Source organism: Ovis aries, chromosome 10 (genome assembly GCF_016772045.2).
Source record: "Ovis aries strain OAR_USU_Benz2616 breed Rambouillet chromosome 10, ARS-UI_Ramb_v3.0, whole genome shotgun sequence".
Taxonomy (NCBI): Eukaryota; Metazoa; Chordata; class Mammalia; order Artiodactyla; family Bovidae; genus Ovis; species Ovis aries.
The window spans coordinates 77,205,442-77,222,341 of record NC_056063.1 but is presented as its reverse complement, the minus strand read 5'-3'; the positions used below and the strand labels follow the sequence as shown (position 1 = coordinate 77,222,341).

Genomic DNA, 16,900 nt, shown 5'->3' with positions numbered 1-16,900 from the left:
CGCCAGGGACCCCAGGAGGAGCTGGCAGAGGAGAGCCCAGCTGTTGCCGCTGGGAGGCTGAGCCGGTGGCAGCCAGGGAAAAGGAACCTGCTGGTACCCACGCTCCCGGCCACCAACAGCAGCGCCGCCTCCTCGGCCATCTCCTCTCAGGCTGCATCCAGCCTCCCAGCCCCTGCGGCAAAGCCAACTCTGATTTAAAAAAAAAAAAACAAAAACACACAACAGAAAAGGCCAAAAGAAAAAAGCCCTAACCCCCCGCCCCCAGCCCCCGCGCCGCGCTCGCAGGCCCGGCGCCTGGGTGGCAGCCGCCTCAACCGGGTGGCGCGCGCCGCCGGAGCCGCGGGAGGCGAGGGGCCGCGTCCCCGCGGTGGGTGCGCGCCCCGCCCGCCGCCAACGCCGCCGCCAACGCCGCACCATGACCGCTCCGAGCGCTGGGGTTACAGGTTGGTCTCGGCCACCAGGCCCGGGCGGGGGGCGCGCGGGTCGTCCTGGCCAAGGCCCGGCCCGGGCGGGCGGGGGGCGAGGGCGCGGCCCGCGAGAGGGAACTGGAGGGGAAGGGGAGCACGCCCGTCTGCACGGGGACACGGCGCGGGCCGCCGCCGCCTCCCGGGCCCCAGCGTGGGGGGCGCCTGCCCGGCCTCGGTGGGCTCTGGATGCCTGGCGGCCGCCAGACCTCGGCCTGCCCCGCGGGCACCTGGGAGACAGGTGGCCGGGGAGGCGGAGGATGCGCGGCGCGCCTCGGGGTCACCGCGCAGGTGTGGGGGCCGCCGCGCCCGCAGGTTTCCGCGGGGGCCTCGCCCACCCGGCCCCGGTCTCCTGCGGCTGGCTCCGCGCGCTCCTCACCCCTCCTCTCATCATTTGGCCTTTCTGAGCGGCTGTCACTAGGGTGGCCACAGGGCTAGCGAAGCAGTGACCTGCCAAAGCCATGCCGTTTTGTCACTGAGTCCCCTTTAAGAGATTTGGTGCAGGCCCTCCTGGCCTGGCTGGAATCTCAGGGCCGGAACGCTGAGCAGGGTCTTGTCTCTCTGACTGGAATTTTCTCTTTCAGGCTAGCCTGAGAACTCTAAACTCAGGTCCTGATAAATGCTTGAAATATCATAGGATACATCTTTCGATTTTCGGCGTAATCGTTCAGGGAATGTGTTATCAAGGAGGCATGTTCAGACGCGCTCAGGTTCAGGCCTCAGAAGGATGTGTTTTTAATCTCGTGTCTGTGTGGTCATCACCTAGGCCTGGATTTCCCTGGTGGCCAGACAGATGCAGAACCCATGACTGTGTATGAGAAGGTTGAGGTTGGCAAAGACCTTTAATAGGGATGAGGAAGTAACAGGTGGCTATTTTAAAAAGATATAGGATTCATTTTTTCATAACTACAACTGTGGCTTGAAATTAAGTAGGAGAGGTTGGCTTCTGACAGTTATCCCCAAGGCAGATATACAGCAAGATTTTTTTTTCTTTAACATTCAAAGATTAAGTTTCAACAGTTTTGGATAAAAATTATGGCTTCTCAGTCCTCTACAACAAAAATGTATTCCCTAATTGATGGGCTTTCCTTCTGTGGACCTTTGATGTTGGATTTTGCGTTCATCTGTAGCATATTTGGGAGTTTCCCAGGTAGCTCAGTGGTAAAGAATCTGCCTTCCAATGCAGGAGACACAGGAGATGAGGATTTGATCTCTGGTAGGAAATGGCAAACCATTCCAGTATTCTTGTCTAGAAAATTTCATGGACAGAGGAGCCTGGTGGGCTGTGAGGTCACAAAGAGTGGAACATGACTGAGCATGCAAACACCGTATTATATTTGATTCAGCTATTGCTAAAGCCAGACAGAATGCAAGAAAAATCAGATGTGGGAAAAAAGTCAAAACACAAACAGGCTGATTGGACCCTCCTGGAATTCCTAGAAGATGTGACATTTTGGTGGAGTAGATAGTGAGGATACTAAGAGCCCTAGAACCACTGAAGACAAGCCATGTGGAATGGTGGCAAAACTGGCTAGGACCTGCAAGGTAGTCAGAAGGAAAATATTATACTTGTAAAAGAAAAAATATCTTTGAAATGGCATCATTTGCTTGCTATTTTATCTTCATCTTGCTTCTTGTTTATCTTCTATATTGCTTGTTTAGAGAATTGAGGTTTTGACTAGCATTTTTTTCTTCTTTTTCCATGTGGTATTTCTTTGAAACGTGTTCCATTTGCCTCTCTGCTCTTTCCTGCATCCTTTGTGAGTGTGTGGATGTGTATGCACGCTGGGGCCTGTATGTATTTGTTTCATCTTTTATCAGTGATGCTGTGATATTTAAAAATTTTCCATGGCTATTTAAATTTATCCAAGGGGAAGAGTCTTAAGTTTGTGAAGGGGAAAAAAAAATAACATCTCCCAGTTGTATTGTATCCCAGTGTAAGCCAGGCGTTGCGCTAGGAACTGAGATTTCAGGGAAAAAAAAGAGATAGACCAGGCCTTACGAATCTGTCAGCAAAGATAAATATGCAGTTAAGAGGAGACACAATGAGGTAGCCTATTTTCTAGTTTTGGTTTGGAAACTATGACCTTCAGTCTAAAGAAATTATAATTGTGTCCCCCTCCCCAGTTATATCAACATTTTGGAGCTTGACTGTCATGTTTTGTGATTATTTCTTGTCTCAAGGACTTGTCCAAGTATTTGTTACACCTTCAAAACTTTTTGTGTGCAAACATTTAAAACTTTATCGTTCAATTAAAAAAAAATTAGATTTGAGAGAAATGACAGAAATGATGGTAAAAAGAGAATAAACAACCATAGTCCCAACAACCTAGTACTAAAGACTGTACTATCTGTGTACCTTTAAGACTATATGACTTTGGTGTAGTTGTGGTAATGTATTGTGCATTTATCTTAGTTTATCCATTTATTATTTATTATAAGCATTTGTCATGTTTTATACAGCTTTCATCCTTAAAATTTATACATGGCTATTTAAGACTGCCCTCTTTGAATATAGTCTCACTATGACCATACCTCTATCATTGGATTTTTGCTGTTTTTAGCTTTTCATCATTGTAAATAATGCCCTGATAATGAGAGTATAAGGATTTATTTCTATTGGGTATTATTTTTTCATGATAAATTCCAACCAGTTATATTCCTGGAAAAAAATGGATTATCTAAATTTCTAACTGGATATATATATATATATATAATATAAATTTATAGATATATGTTATATGTTATGGATAGACATAACTTCGTTGGTTTCCTAAAATTGTAATTTTGAATAAGATGAGTTATATGCTTTCTGAGGTAAATCTGCCTTCTTTTTAGTATTTGTGGCTCATCTTCCCTCTTTACAGGAGCAAAAGAAGATAAAATAGCAGCTTGGATTGATGACCTTTGCAGTATATAAAGACTTAACCTTTAACAAATTTAGCTGAAATCCAGCCGATAAAATACACCTCACAGAGTAAAATAAAGAGTAGGAATGCTGTAAAAGTTGTTTGCTGAATAAAAAGAGTAACTAAATGCAAAGTCTTTTAGGAAAAATGATTTTTGAGCTCAGGTATCTCATTCTGTTCTTTGCCTTCCTACTCAGAGTTCAGATAAATGACGAAAGAAATTGTTATAGTGAGAAACGTGTACCCTACAGATATGGAGAGAAGACCATTTGTTCCTTGGCTGTTGACCCTAAGGCATATCTTGTAGCTTCTGTATGGATGGGACTGGGCTCATGTGAAAGTGAAAAGTGAATTCGCTCAGTCGTGTCTGACTCTTTGCGACCCCATGGACTGTAGCCCACCAGGCTTCTCAGTCCATGGAATTTTCCAGGCAAGAGTACTGGAATGGGTTGCCATTGCCTTCTCCAGGGGATCTTCCCAACCCAGGGATCGAACCCGGGTCTCCCTCATTGCAGGCAGACACTTTGTGACTGATGGGCAAAACTAAGGTTCAGACCACAACTCTCTTTCTCAGAGATTTGTACAAAAAATGAGGAAGAACAGAGCTGCTGCTGAAACCCTTGATATGAGGGGTGAAGGCTCAAGTTAGAGCATTGTGTTGGTGAGACGGAATTACCTGACTTCTGAAGCAATTTCTTCACGAGACCCCAGGGCCAGGGCAGACATGCCAAACAGAATGTGTTTGGTTGACAGGGACGGACCCCCAGAGGTTTGGCCAGGACTGGGAATTCTTTGGAAGGGGCTCCAGGAGCATTAGGAGTATGAAAATTCAGAACGCTGCTGCCAAGGGAGTCATTTATGCAGGGATCAAGAGTGAGACTTATCTCCAGTTATGCAAAGGAAGGAGATGAAAAGAAGACTTTGTCTGGGGCAGGGATGTTGCGTGGAAGACAGCCAGCATCAACACACACATCAGTGCTCTTCCTTCCAGGAGATCAGAGCACATGGAACACAGCCCTAATTCAAAGTGAAATATAGTAATTATTTTCTTTTAGAGGGACAAACAAACATGCAGATGAAGATAGGGTATTCTGGACCAGAAACATTAAAGATAGCCGGCATCTAGATCTGGGCTTCCCTGGTGGCTCATTTGGTAAAGAATACCCCTGCAATGCAGGAGACCCAGGTTCAATCCTTGGGTTGGGAAGATCCCCTGGAGAAGAGAATGGCAACCCACTCCAGTATTCTTGCCTGGGAAATCCCATGGACAGAGGAGCCTAGCGGGCTACAGTCCATGGGGTTGCAAAGACTCGGACACAACTTAGCCACTAAACTACCACCAGCATCTAGATCTAGCCTGCTGAATACTTTGAGTTTGAAAACTAAGAAAAAGAAAACCTTCCCCTCAGTATTTTGATGAAGTTTGATTGACTTCATTCTCGAACCTTTGCAAAATTAAAGCAGCTCTTAAATAATATACTGAAAATGCATTAATTCTGAAAAAAAGCAGACTATGGTTCTCTTAAGATAGTGGTATGGCTCAAAATGAAATATAAAAGAGATGAAGAGATACATATTAGGCACGTGCTACCAAACAAACAAACCCAGAAACAAAAACAAAAATCCCAGTGAGGTTAAGTATGTAAAAACAGAACAATAATTTTAAAAGATAATTAAATGAAGGGGAAAAAAAAGGACCTTAAAATAAGAAAAGTTACTATTTTTAATGAGAGCTTCCCTAGTGGCTCAGATGGTAAAGAATCTGCCTACAAGGCAGAAGACCCAAGTTCTATCCCTGGGTCGGGAAGATCCCCTAAAGAAGGGAATAGCAACCCGGTATTCCTAATATCTCCAGTATTCCTGCCTGGAGAGTCCCCCTGGACAGAGGAGCCTGGCAGGCTACAGTCCATGGGGTCACAAAGAATCGTACAGAATCGCAAAGAATTGACTGAGCACTAACACTTCATAAACTTTAGTAACTTTAATAACGTTATACTTACAAGCTTTCGATATACATATACTGATTATTATGGCATTATACTCTGGATAGTCCGGCGTATTCTCGTGTGTTTTCGTTTTGGGGGCAACATGGTCCTTAGATGATGTATTTCCTTAAAGGCATCTGTGACCTACAATGAGATAAGGAAGCAGCATTTCAGCTTAGGAAATAAAGAAAACAATGAGACAGGCTAGAGAGGAGAAGAAAGAGGATGATGTTTAAAAACATGAATGAATTCCTGATAAAATAGAAAAATTCTGGATCTGATAGAAAAAACATAAAATAAAACCCAGCATTCCAGTCTTTAAGTCCTATTAATGTATATAGCTATCTGTAGGAGGTATCAGTGTGCCAGGAACTAAAAATGAGGTCAAGAATGATAAGGGTGAGAATGGGGCCCTGTGAAGAAAGGTGTTGAAGAAACGGGGCATGAAATTCTACGGGTGGGTAACTGACATGGGACTATGCAGAGGAGGATGGAGGTTTATCAATGGAACAAATGCCAGCAGGTGTTGGTGGCTGAACCAACAGAATGAAAGGGAGGGATGGGTGAGGAAGAAAGCCAGGCCCTCGACCTTGGCTGATTGTCAGTGTTTTTGCCACTATTTGTACTGCCTCGGTAGAACAACTAATTTCTTCTTTATCTCTCAGTTAGCAGTATCTATAGGTTAAATCTTTTGCATCACTGTTTCTATGTCTGTTCTTTATCATTATGAAATTCATGGGTGATACAGCTTCATGTATCACTTTTGAAGTAGAGGAAGGATTTTTTTTAATTGCCTATTATTTCTGGAAAGTACAAATTATGGAGGCCTGTGTCAGACAAGATACAAATTTGTATCAGAGGAGATACAAGACAGTGACAGCTTAAAATACAGTTGAGTGTGTATCATAAAATTTGCCTGGAGTAAAAAATATTTATATACAATTCAAGTATGAAAACTTTCTTAACTTTTCTTCCCAGGAGCTGAAGCACAGAGATTAAGATAAATATTGCAAATAAGGAATTTAAATTTTCGGAACTAGAACTTGTTGGATTATTCTTTCCTTTTCTTTCAATTCAGTATGTCAATACTTTCAGGAGAAAAGAAATTTTAAACTCTGAGGAACCTAAAAATAATTTTCTACTTTTCATTAGATAAAGTTGAAAATGATATTAAAAGCTAGCTAGTTAAACTAGACAAATTATTTTTGCTTTCTTTCATGAAATGAATAGCCATTTCAGAGTATATTCTCAACTAGAAAATTATAGTACAAAAGTCAGTTCAGTTCAGTTCAGTCACTCAGTCGTGTCCAGCTCTTTGCGACCCCATGAATCGCAGCACGCCAGGCCTCCCTGTCCGTCACCAACTCCCGGAATTCAACCAAACTCATGTCCATCGAGTCAATGATGCCATCCAGCCATCTCATCCTCTGTCGTCCCCTTCTGCTCCTGCCCCCAATCCCTCCCAGCATCAGAGTCTTTTCCAATGAGTCAACTCTTCCCATGAGGCGGCCAAAGTATTGGAGTTTCAGCTTTAGCATCAGTCCTTCCAAAGAACACCCAGGACTGATCTCCTTTAGAATGGACTGGTTGGATCTCTTTGCAGTCCAAGGGACTCTCAAGAGTCTTCTCCAACACCACAGTTCAAAAGCATCAGTTCTTTGGCACTCAGCTTTCTTCACAGTCCAACTCTCACATCCATACATGAACAATGGAAAAACCATAGCCTTGACTAGACGGACCTTTGCTGGCAAAGTAATGTCTCTGCTTTTGAATATGCTGTCTAGGTTGGTCATAGCTTTCCTTCCAAGGAGTCAGTGTCTTTTAATTTCATGGCTGCAGTCACCATCTGCAGTGATTTTGGAGCCCAAAAAAATAAAGTCTGACACTGTTTCCACTGTTTCACCATCTATTTCCCATGAAGTGATGGGACTAGAAAATTATAGGACAAAAGTCAAGGAAAATCAAATTTTTAGTTATCTTCTCATCATACAAAAATGCATCCTTGTATATCAAATATATTTAAATACATCAAATATTTTTGAGGTAATTCTGAAGTTCTCTGAGGAAAACTTAGAATGTACTATTGAGATACATATATATATATACACACACACACACACACACACACACACACACACACACACACACATTTGGGTTTCCAAGGTGGCTCAGTGGTGAAGAATCCACCTGACAGTGTAGGAGACTCAGGAGACCTCAGTTCAATCCCTGGTTTGAGAAGATCCCCTGGAGTAGGAAGAGGCAGCCCATACTCCAGTATCCTTGCCTGAAAAATCCCATGGACAGAGGAGCCTGGTGGGCTGCAGTCCATGGGGTCACACAGGGTTTGCCATGACTGAGTGATTGAGCACCAAGCATATATACATTCGGTTATAAATCAGATTCTTTGCTTCAGATTTCTATTTTGCCTTTCTTGTTTATACCAGTCTCTCTGATTTTTTTCCCCAGATAAGTCTTGACTGTCACCTGAATGCTCCTCTGAGCATCTAGACGGGTGATTCCATCCATCACTTTTGGAATCAGTGCTGGGAGAGTGTGTTAAGAATCACCTGGGGAATTTTTTTTTTTTTTAAGTATTTTGCATACTTGGCTCACAGGGTTCTGATTTTGTTTGTCTGAGGTGAAGGATGGTTGAGAATGTTTACAAACCTCCCTGAATGATGAATGTTAACAATCTTTGGAAACTACTGTTTTAAAACATTCACCTTCTTTGTCCAGGTTTTGGAGATTCATATCACAAAATGGAACAACTGCATTTACACAAATAAATAGAAAGCTTCTTTTGACTTCCATGCTATTTATGGAAAAGTTTTGAAAACCACTGTTTTCCCCATCCATCTTCTTTGATCAACCTTTGCAGGTTCATTACAAGATTAAGCAGCCACAATAAAAAGAGATGATCTCCTTTTCTCGTCTTTTGTAATATTTAAATGATAGTAGCGGTTTCTTAGAATGAAATGCCTGTCCTTGACTATTGGAGGATGTGTGAGCATCCTGTCCAGCTCTTTGTGACCCCATGGGCTGCAGTCCACTAGGCTCCTCTCTCCATGGAATTTTCCAGGCAAGAATACTGGAGTGGGTTGCCAGTGAGTGCCATCCCCACTCTAGGGGATCTTCCTGACCCAGGGATCGAACCTGAATCTCCTGCTTTGGTAGGAGGTTCCTTTGCCCACTGCACCACCTGGGAAGCCCCTATTGGATGATGAAAACCCTTAAAAACTCTGCCATAACTAGGAGGAAACTGGACCTTTCTTAAAAATTCGTATCATCAGCCCGTGGTGATTTTTAGTTCTGATATTCTTTTCTTAAAAATTTCTTACACCTACTTTGTGCCCAAAACAATTCACAAAATTTAAAATGCCTATCCTTTCTAAAGTGGAGTGAAGGGCTAGGGCTTGTTCAAGGGATTGACTGAATTTCCTGAGCAGAGAAGTGGGAAAGAGGCTGTTCAGCCTACATGTGTGAGCTGATCGCCCCAATTTGTAATCAATACAGTGACTCAGGCGGCACAGATACAACGGAGACCCTCTCCTACTGCTGAGCTGTTGTAGTTTGGCGTGCGGAGTGCAGTATGAAAGAGTTTTGGATCCTCATACTGTATCCTGAATTCCTTTACCAAATCCAGTGATTTTTAAAGGTCAAAGAAAATTCAATTTTCACAATTTAAAATGAAACAGCCCAGAATCCTTGAGGAAGTCATGACACAGTTTTGAAGTATTTGTAGAAAGAACCAGAAAAAAAAAAGCTGCTTTTCTTTGGGATTTAGGAAGTAGACTTAGTATGAAAGATGGGGATCTGTTTTCTGTTTTCCATCAGTGTGTTGACAAAAGGAAGCAAGAGACGAAGAGCCTGTGGTTGGAGATGCCCTTTGGAAGGTTTGGCTTCTGCTGTTTGGTGACCCATCTTGGGTGGCCTTTGCGGTCCTGCTGAGACCAGACCATATGCGTAACTGTGTTTGCAGGGCTGGATCCCAATGTAGCCAGGCCAAGGCGTCGATGAGTAAGCACCCAAATGAGAAGTGCATTTGGAGAGAAGGAGGCAGAGAATACAAAACAGGGGTTGCTGCTGTGATCTGGGGCCAAAGTTTAGCACTATCTTTATTCACCTGCTCAAGTGCAGTGCTTTGCTTGTTGCGAAGGCAGCCCTGGGACTCAGGCAGCTGCCTGTCTTTCCTCCAACCACTAGGAACCCATTAGAAGAAAAGATGCATTGCATTGGGCCAATTAAATTTCAAAAGTGAAGGATGCTCAGGGAACAAGAGACACTTGCTTCAGGCATTTCAGTCTGCCTTTGTTGTTGTTTACCCTCTCAGTCATGTCCAGCTCTTTTGGGAGCCCATTAACTGTAGCCTGCCAGGCTCCTCTGTCCGTGGGATTTCTCTAAGCAAGAATGCTGGAGTGGGTTGCCATTTCCTTCTCCAGGGGATCTTCCCAACCCAGGGAGTGAACCTGTGTCTTCTACATTTGCAGGTGGATTCTATACTATCTGAGCCACCAGGGAAGTGAGATCTAATTTGGTTTCATTCCCCAGATTTGGGAGAGGCTAGAACTTGGAGACTCCCCATCTTTGTTCTCTGGAAAAGAGAAGATTCTATTCACAAAGCCCTCATTCCCCAGATTTGGGAGAGGCTAGAACTTGGAGACTCCCCATCTTTGTTCTCTGGAAAAGAGAAGATTCTATTCACAAAGCCCTCAAAAGTTCAGACTGAAAGGCATGCACAGCTGAATGTCATGGGGATAAAGGTCAGAAAGTGACCTTGGGTAAGACACCTTCTCTAAAGCTCAGTGTCATCTGTAAAATGGGAATAACAAAGATAGCTGCTTCACTGGGATGTGGGGAGCAGTTGATGATATAATCCACTCCAAGTGCTTAGCTTCACACATACTGAATCATCAGCAAATTTCAGGTGTCATTTGTTTATGTTTAAAAACTGATGATTTTCATATTTGACTTGTCTTAAATTACGATGAAATTCAGTTTGGTTCAGTTCAGTCACTCAGTCATGTCTGACTCTTTGCAACCCCATGAACCACAGCATGCTGGGCCTCCCTGTCCATCACCAACTCCTGGAGTCCACCTAAACCCATATCCATTGAGTCAGTGATGCCATCCAACCATCTCATCCTCTGTCATCCCCTTCTCCTCCTGCCCTCAATCTTTCCCAGTATCAGGGTCTTTTCCAATGAGTCAGCTCTTCGCATTAGGTGGCCAAAGTATTAGAGTTTCAGCTTCAACATCAGTCCTTCCGGTGAACACCCAGGACTGATCTCCTTTAGGATGGACTGGTTGGACCTCCTTGCAGTCCAAGGGACTCTCAAGAGTCTTCTCCAACACCACAGTTCAAAAGCATCAATTCTTCTGCACTCAACTTTCTTCACAGTCCAACTCTCACATCCATACATGACCACTGGAAAATCCATAGCCTTGACTAGACAGACCTTTGTTGGCAAAGTAATGTCTCTGCTTTTTAATATGCTCTCTAGGTTGGTCGTAACTTTCCTTCCAAGGAATAAGCGTCTTTTAATTTCATGGCTGCAATCACAATCTGCAGTGATTTTGGATCCCAGAAAAATAAAATCAGCCACTGTTTCCACTGTTTCCCCATCTAGTTGCCATGAAGTGATGAAAGTCATCATGGTTGCGAAACCTTTGAGTTGTACAAAAGTTCTTTGAAGTTAAAAAGTAAGTCAAATTCTCTGCCCCTACTTCTGCTCTCCCAACAAAACAGACTCCCTGGGTTCTAGACTTGCTTCCAGTTCATGTAGATCTGGGCAAGACTTTTAATCAGTATAGTGCGTATAATACTAAAAAATATTTCGTAAAAGTATCATGAGCTTGGAATAGTGCCTGTCACAGAGCCAGCTTTCAATAAATGTTTGCTCTCATCTTTCAAGTGAAAAAAAAAAAAGAATGGGTAAAACTTAAGCTTGATTCTCTGCTAAAATTATGTACAGTAGTTTATAGACCACCTTCCTACCCTAAGAGTTGATAAAATGCGTAAAATTAGGAACAACTTCAAGAAGGTGCTAATTTTATCATTGGAAGCCTCTTGGAATGTAATCTATTGCAAACTTCCAGACAGAGCAGAAGTCTTTTCTACAAAATCTACAATATGTGTGTAGTCATTGTCCCTGAGAATATCCAGAAAGAAAAAATATCCCATCTATTGGGATGGCCAAACACATTAGTATTGGAAACTTTTAGATTCAACAGTTTTCAGTTGTTGTTATCGAATAAGGAACACCACTTGCTAGCTCTGGTAGCTTCTGTTTAGTCTGGGTTTTCCTTACTGGAGGAACAGAGAACATTACAGAATAGAATTACATCCTTGATGGTACTTTGAGTTTTGGATTTTGGGATAACAGAAGAATTTCTCTCACTAAATCTCTCCTTTCTGCTGTAAGACAGTCTTTGCAGAAAAACATACACTCTTTTACCTATATATCATAAGTTGGATCCATTTTCTAGTCTTCACGTTCTCAGCACATTCTGTTGAGAATTTGTGAGACTGGAACTAACTCTAGGAAATGAAGAAATCTGTCATCTTTAGGAAGTGAAGACAGCTGTCTCTTTACTGCATGATGTAAGATTATCGGGTAGGAGTTAGTAGATGCTTTTGTTCTCAGTTTTCTTTTTCACAATTTAGAGAAAAGGTAATAAAATCATAATATACTATTTCTAGGATTCATCTTCAAGGAAAAAGGCTGGATAAATGAATAATGACTTCAGAAACCTAAAAGTGACATTTAGATGAATTTGATGAGGACTGTGACGATTTCTTGCTGGAAAAAATATATGTACATTTTTATAAATGTGTGGCTGGAATAACTATAAAATGAACCATATAATACCAATGGATTCAATTTTAAGAGATGAAAATGCCTGTAGTATTTTCACAAGCAATACTGAATACCAAGAGGGTTTAGAAATAACCAGGCCATGTGATTAGAACATGTTGAAAGTTAGTTTTCTTTTTCTTACCTATTTTATAATGTACTTAATTTTTAATTTAATAGTACTGTAAGTCACCTTGTCTTGGTTTATATCTTGGTGCAGCTCTGTCCCTAAGTTCCTTGATCTGTGAAATGGTTCTTGGAAGAACTGAATGTTATCATATGTGACATGCTTAGAACCAGGCCTAACACATAATAATCAAAGCCTTTAGAAAACAGCTTCGTTGGAGGGTGTCTGTTTCTACATTGTGGTCAGCATAACCGGGGAGGAAATCAACTGATGAGCTCAGTACTTTACTGTACAGATACTTTCAAAGCATTTCATCATCTTTTCATGGGTTTTTCAGAAGGTTTCTCCTTCTCTCTCTCTCTCTCTGTATTTGAGGACTGTTTTATTTTCTTCAGAGCATTTAGACTAGGGAGTATCTATTCAGTTTTACATCTGATTCTATCTTTAACACTTTCCCGTAAGCACCATTGGTTGTTAAGATTGAGAGGCAGAGCGTCACTGAACAGGAAATCCCGGGGCTGCCGGCATCCAGCGAGGGGAAGGGCCACGTGCTGGGGTGTCAAGGCTGTAAAAGGAGGGTGCAGGGTATCCAGAAAGCACAGGACACCCGTCATTGGAGCCCAGAGCTGAGCATCGAAATGATCTGGGCTTGAGGAATGAGGCGAGGAATTTCAGCCCTTGGAGATGGAGAGACAGGACGCTCAGCTGAGCAGAGAGAGGTTCCGTCACCCAAGGCTCCAGGAAGGGTCAGTTGGTCCTAGGAAAGTATGATGCAGGAAAGAAGGATTTGGGGTGACAGAGAACAGGACAGAAATAGGAGGACTTTCCCCCTGATTTAAAACCATGCCATGAAATGTATGACTGTGTATTCATTTGTGCTGAATGGACATGTCCTCTGCCTGGAAGGGGCTTCCCTTTTGGCACAGATGGTGAAGAGTCTTACTGCAGAGCAGGAGACCCAGGTTCGAACCCTGGGTTGGGATGATCCCCTGGAGGAGGGAATGACAACCCACTCCAGTATTCTGGCCTGGAAAATCTCATAGATGGAGGAGCCTGGCAGGCTACAGTCCATGGGGTCGCCAAGATTTGGACATGACTGAACGACTTCACTTTCTTTCTTTCTTTCTGCCTGGGAGAAGATTAGGCCAGAGGAACAGTCTAACCTTAAGAAACCATGACGTTGGCAGCTCCAGCTTTAGGAATAAGCACCCCCATTGCTCTTCCCATTGTTATTCTGAGCTGAAGTATCCTGGAAGATTTCAGTATGCACACAATAGGCATATGGGGAAAGGCAGGAAACTCTTGTTCCAATATAGATCCATAGAGTGGTTTGTTGTTTGGGGTTCTGCAGTCAAATTGCAGCCATTTTTTTAAAAGAGGGAGAAATAGAAATATTGAAATAAGAATTGTTTGTAATGCCCAAATCAAAAAAAATCAGTGACATCAAATCCAGTTGTTTGCCAAAGTACACAGTGATATCTTTCTTAACAACAAATTCAACATTGCTGCCTGGTCTAGATGATGTGTTTATATCTGTTTACCTGGCAAGGCCTCATTCATATAAAGTTGCAAATGAGCTTAGGAGACAAAGACAAGGAAGGGCGGATGTTTGAAAATGGTGTTTATTGACAGTTAATGTTTTCTGTGCCTACAAATTTATGGACAGAGAAAGATTTCATAGGATACTGCTAGATTTAAAAAAAAAAGCTGGTTACAAAACAGTGTTTAAACACAAATCTTTAAAAATAAAATATGCAGGGAAAACATATGGAAAAGAAAATACTGAAGGAAACACACTCTGTATCCCACTGGAGAGTAAGCACTCCAGCTAGAAGAAGTTTCAGGAGGAATGTGAACCTAGTTAGGTCTGGTAGCACAGATAACAGAGGCGCACACTGGGGATCAGCTGCTCAGCAGGAGGTGGTGCAGAGCTAACAACGAGACAGTGAAAGAGTGTTAGGTAGTTAGCATAGGACACAGGAGTCCAAAATGGTGGTGGCTAAAAGACCATGAAATTAAAAGACGCTTACTCCTTGGAAGGAAAGTTATGACCAACCTAGATAGTATATTCAAAAGCAGAGACATTACTTTGCCCACTAAGGTCCATCTAGTCAAGGCTATGGTTTTTCCAGTGGTCATGTATGGATGTGAGAGTTGGACTGTGAAAAAGGCTGAGCACCGAAGAATTGATGCTTTTGAACTGTGGTGTTGGAGAAGACTCTTGAGAGTCCCTTGGACTGCAAGGAGATCCAACCAGTCCATTCTGAAGGAGATCAGCCCTGGGATTTCTTTGAAAGGAATGATGCTAAAGCTGAAACTCCAGTACTCTGGCCACCTCATGCGAAGAGTTGACTCATTGGAAAAGACTCTGATGCTGGGAAGGATTGGGGGCAGGAGGAGAAGGGGATGACAGAGGATGAGATGGCTGGATGGCATCAAGGACTCGATGGACGTAAGTCTGAGTGAACTCCGGGAGATGGTGATGGACAGGGAGCCCTGGCGTGCTGTGATTCACGGGGTCGCAAAGAGTCGGACATGACTGAGCAACTGAACTGAACTGAAAAGACAAGGAAGGGAAAACCTCTCGAAAATAGAACAAAGGAAGGTCCGAGGACTGGATTGAGGACCTCAGGTAGAACAAACAGTGCTCCTGGCTGGCCCAGTTTACACAGGGCAGGCCCGGTGGGGAGGAAAAAAACATGTAAAAAGAGGAGCCAGAGGGCCAGGGGTCTCTCTTCTCCTCACATCGTTGGGTCGGCATGCCCCCATGGCTCGAGGATATATTTTCCTGCTATTTTCTAAATAAAACTGAGCTGTAACACGGAGGGAGCTGTATCACTGATCTGTCTAAGAGCTATAACACGGTCTGTCCAAGAGTTGTGATGCGCCAAGGGCTTCAGTGTCTGTCACTTCAAATTTTTGTTGAGATGAGACAGAACTGAGGAGATTGCTCTCACCTGACAAGAGTAAGCAGACTCGCTGGTGGAGGTTGCAGAATGAGTGTGTAGTGGTCTGAGGTGCCCCTTAAATTAATCAGGTCCCTACTTTTCAATGAAATATGTCTGCTATGTCAGGATCATGGGGCATTCAGGAATTCCAGGAGGAAAGAAACCAGGCATGTTTTGTGAGAGCTGAATCCATCTCACCTAACACAATGGTTTGGATGATTGATTTTTTTTTTTAATGAATGCGTTTATGCAAGAATGAATGAATGAAAAACTTCTGGTGGCAGTGAAGGCTGCTCTTCTGATGGCAAAGAAATGAGCTTGGGGAGAGAAGTCAGAGGGATACTACTGAAATTTTGTTTTCTGAATTTCCCTCTCGAACTGTGATGGCAATGAGATTAAACAACACAACAACAGACTGGGTGCTCAGTCGTGTCCGACTCTTTGCAACCCCATGGACTGTAGCCCGCCAGGCTCCTCTGTCCATGGGATTCTCTAGACAAGAATACTGGAGTGGGTTGCCATTTCTTCCTCTAGGGGATCTTCCTGACCCAGGGATTGAACCCACACCTCTTGTGTCTCCTGCATTGGCAGGCAATTCTTTACCACTGTGCCTTCTGGGGAGCCCAATGGGATTAAAGTCTACTGTTAAATGTGTGTGTATCATGAACAGACTGAGCAACTGGACTGAACTGAACTACTCCTTGGAAGGAAAGTTAATATATTCCAGCATATTGAAAAGCAGAGATATTACTTTGCCGACAAAGGTCCGTCTAGTCAAGGCTATGGTATGGATGTGAGAGTTGGACTGTGGAGAAAGCTGAGCACCGAAGAATTGATGCTTTTGAACTGTGGTGTTGGAGAAGACTCTTGAGAGTCCCTTGGACTGAAGGGAGATCCAACCAGTCCATTCTAAAGGAGATCAGTCCTAGGTCCAAACTCCAGTACTTTGGCCACCTCATGGGAAGAGTTGACTCATTGGAAAAGACCCTGATGCTGGGAGGGATTGAGGGCAGGAGGAGAAGGGGACAACAGAGGATGAGATGGGTGCATGGCGTCACCGACTTGACGGACATGATTTTGAGTAAACTCAGGAAGTTGGTGATGGATAGGGAGGCCTAGTGTGCTGTGATTCACAGGGTCGAAAAGAGTCGGACACGACCGAGTGACTGAACTTTGAACTTATCATGAACAGAACTGTAGCTAAATGATTCCACTCGAACTTGTAAAGGCCCCAGAGACTGAGCACACAAATAACCAGAAGAGGAGCTGTTGATTTTGCTGTGTCACCAGTTGTAATGATGCCTGATGACCAGAGATAGATGAGTGACTGCTGTCTCCTTTGGGGGCTTTTTAGAATAAAAGAGATGCGGTAAGTCTGCTGGGGTGGTGTGTTTCTCTCCTCTGCACTTTTATTCCCAAACATCACATCTTCTCATTGTAACAGACAAATCATGTGTAGAGACAGAAACTCTTTGTGAGTTAAGTTAGGAAATCGGAATCAATGGTGGGGAATTGGCAGCAGACAACAGAGGACACAGCTGTGAAAAGGTGCTGAAGCAGTTGAGAACGGTTGGAGGATGGCGGGTCATCAGATGTTTGGCCAACTCAAGTGG

At 43.4% G+C, this 16,900-nt stretch overlaps 1 protein-coding gene across 1 annotated transcript in view; it reads left to right on the top strand.

The window, feature by feature from the left end:
- Positions 1 to 382: 382 nt before the first annotated feature.
- Positions 383 to 16,900, top strand: part of NALCN (sodium leak channel, non-selective) — a 302,582-nt gene continuing 286,064 nt past the window's right edge. Inside the window, exon 1 of the mRNA XM_015098259.3 lies at positions 383 to 443. The gene's annotated coding sequence lies outside the window, so the exon portion shown is untranslated. The remainder of the gene's footprint in view (positions 444 to 16,900) is intronic.